The sequence below is a fragment of the Myotis davidii genome, unplaced genomic scaffold (assembly GCF_000327345.1).
Source record: "Myotis davidii unplaced genomic scaffold, ASM32734v1 scaffold75, whole genome shotgun sequence".
Lineage (NCBI taxonomy): Eukaryota > Metazoa > Chordata > Mammalia > Chiroptera > Vespertilionidae > Myotis > Myotis davidii.
The window spans coordinates 1,348,268-1,351,585 of record NW_006286977.1 but is presented as its reverse complement, the minus strand read 5'-3'; the positions used below and the strand labels follow the sequence as shown (position 1 = coordinate 1,351,585).

Below are 3,318 nucleotides of genomic sequence, written 5' to 3'. Positions count from 1 at the left end.
ACTGACAACAGACATCCCCTCTACCATCATCTACTGCATTTATTTTAAATATTTCCATAATTTTAATCAAGAAGAACATTTGAATTGGAATCTGTTTATAATTAAAGTAATAAAAACTTGTGTAACAAAAAGATGTTCAGAGAATCTTTTTCCTTGAAGGCTCATAATCACCCTAGTAAATGAAAGTTTCATGTTTCTGGGAAATTTAACTGTCATCATTGATGATGCTAAATTATTTCAGAAACCATGATTGCACTTTTTACAAAATAGGCCAAAAAAAAAATACTTCCTTAAATGAGAGTGTCTAGTTGAACTGTTTGATATAGATACCTGTTCAGTGGTGCTGAAAAGAAAATGCTTTGAAAGCTAAGCCACATGTACCTGTACACTAAAAAATATTTTCAATGGAATTTTTTTGTAGAAAGTATTGAGAAACATTACTTCTGTTCACCAGTAAAGGTATACATCCCAAGAAGACAATCCTGTGTTGCCCTCTGCTGGCCTAAACTCTACAGTTCTCTCAAATCCTACCGCATTTCTTTAAAACATTTGTCAAGTCATTGTTTTAAGGAATGGGGTGAAAGTCTGAGACACAACAGAAGAGGATGGGGAAAACTGGGAGGAGCTGTGTGTGACACTGAGTATTTGGCAGGGATGGATCCATTTCTTATCTCCAGCTTTGGATACCCCTAATTCCTTGTAAAGCTACACTTAATGTGTGCTTCTTTGCAACTGAGCTATTTACAAAACCTTAAACATTAAAATTTTTAATTAAAATTTAAGAATTAAAGATCAAATACAAAGGAACTAACACAAAATTACAAACATACTCCAATTTTATTCACATGGCAATGGAATATAAACTGCAGTCGTTCATACTATCCCTGTGTAAAAGGTTTACCAGTGTGAATGATAGCCATGACCAAAACTTAATTTTAATTATTGTTTACTTTTACTAACTTTTCACTTATAATCTATGGCTCAGTAATCATACCCCTGGGTGTAAACTGTGGTGATCCCCTTCTTGTTTCTAAGGAGGGAAAGTGTGATACTCACCACAATCTGCCCTCTGTGGACGTGTAGAGTCAGATTTGGAGAAACAGGCTGCTTGGATCCCACACCCACTTCTCACTGCCTCTGTGGCTGGGACAACTTAGCACCTGGCCTTGGTTTTTGTTGTTGTTGTTTACTTTTCTTTTCTTTTCTTGGCCTTGGTTTTATCAACCATAAAATGGGATAACAGTATCTATCCTATAGAGTCACTGGGATGACTTAATGAGATAATTCATAAAAAGTATGTGGCTGAATAATAGCTTTTAGGAGGAGTCAAGGAAAGTTAGTTACTATTATATTTTGGTGAGCATGCTGCTGCTGTTGCTCCACTGATAGTCTGTGCAAAAGCAGTTTGTCAATTAGAACCCTATGTAGCCCTGGCTGGTATGGCTCAGTGATGTGTCTGCCTGAGCACTGAAGGACAATGGGTTCAATTCTCAGTCAAGGTCAAGGGCATGGACCTGAGCTGCAGGTTGGATTCTGGCCCAGTTGAGGCTCATGCAGGAGGCAACCAATGGATGTGTCCCTTTCACATCAATGTCCCCCCCCCCCCCCGCTTTCCTCCCTCCCTCCCACTCTCTTTAAAAAGCAATGGAAAAAAATATCCTAGGGTGAGGATTAATAATAAAAAAAGAACCCTAAGTAGCAGAAAGATTTTTAAAAGTATGCTGGATCTACCAGTAGTATGCAAGACTCTGTATCATAATAGATACTTATGGAAGATTCTTTGTACATACTAGTAGAACAATATCATTCAACAAATATTAACACTGAATGTATGTAAGATACTGTGCTTGGTGCTGCAAAAGATGTCTATGGGAGTAAGACACAATGTTTAAGACCTAGGAAGCTGGACAAGGCAAATACAGTTTTGCTAGGCCAAATATAAGCACTGAGCTTTGAGAAGGCTCTGAGAGTTTAAAGAGAGCTGGAACGAGATGATTCATTTGGGAAAGAATGAGGAAAGGTGTCGTTGAGGAGGGAGGACTTGGATAAGATTCCGATCTTTTGTAGGTAGAAGAGTTAGGCACCGGGTAGACATCATTGGCTCTACTGCTTAACAGCTGTGTCGTCTCTGACAAGTCATGTCACCTCTCTCAGCCACACTTCCCTCTTCTGTAAAATGAGGATTGTTAGAATACTGGCCTTATAAGGGCTGCTCAGGAAATGACAGGAGAGGGGTCATCTAGTGCTCAAAAGAACTATTATTATCAGAGGAGAGGTTCTCAAGCTGGCTGCATCTTAGAATCACTGGGGACCTTTTAAAAAAATATATTAATTCCCTCAGTTCCACCCCAGAGCAACTAAATCAGAATCCGAACATGAGACCCAGGCATCAAAGCTTTCTCAAGTTCCCTGAAGGGATTCTAAATACTTGATCTCATGTCTCCATCCTTGGTACTGGACTGCAGTGCAAGGTCCCGAAACGCCAGCTGGACGTTTGCTAGAAATGTGGATTCTCGGGGCCACCATGTACCGTCTGAAAGTGCATTTTATTAACAATGTTTCATCCCCCCCACCCCCACCCCCCACCCCCGACCGGGCTTTGGACATCCCTGAAAGGGAGGGAGGGGAAGAAAAGCAGCTGAAAAATTAACAGTTGGCACCGCTGTCATAACAGCCCCTTAACATTCTTATGGAACCTTACACTTACCCAAAGCCTTTCACGTGTATTATTTCACTTGAACCAAATTAAGAACAGCCCTGAATTCAGTTAGACATTTTGCAGCTGGAAATTGGAGTCCAGAGAGCTAGGACGCTCAGGATACCCTTCTCGCAAACGAGGAAGTCATGGCAGGAACCCGCGCAGAGTCCCATCCGTTTCTGGGAGGATGGCCATGGACGGCAATCAGAACTGTGCCTGACTTTTAACTCACAATAGAAAATACTACCCTCCACCAGCCGGCGGCGGGCTTAACAGAGGTCGCTAGGTTACTTGAATCGGCACTCGAACTTTCCACCAATCCGCAAGCTGCTGGCACGAGGATCTCCTCGCAGCGTCAATGGCCTTTGTGCGCATGTGTCGTCGCCTGGCGGGAGGAGGAGCCTTTTATCTCTTGCCTTCCGGGCGACACAGGAAGTGGCTCCGGTGCGCACGCACGACGTCCCCACAGCACTACGGGCAGTTTCCTCCGCCGGCGTGGGAGATCCCGGGCTTCCAGGATTCTTGTTCGCGTCGCCTCGCCCCTACCCCCTTCGTGCCGGAGCGGGGTCGCAAGCTCCCGAATCCCTCCGGTCCCTGCAGCCGGCGTCTCGCCGCCGTGC

General features: G+C 43.5%; 1 protein-coding gene across 2 annotated transcripts in view; it reads left to right on the top strand.

Annotated features, from left to right (window-relative positions):
• Window positions 1–3,118: 3,118 nt before the first annotated feature.
• The window catches only part of RAE1 (ribonucleic acid export 1), a 16,843-nt gene continuing 16,643 nt past the window's right edge, over window positions 3,119–3,318 (top strand). For both annotated transcript variants that reach the window (XM_015560740.1, XM_015560739.1), the window contains exon 1: window positions 3,119–3,318. The gene's annotated coding sequence lies outside the window, so the exon portion shown is untranslated.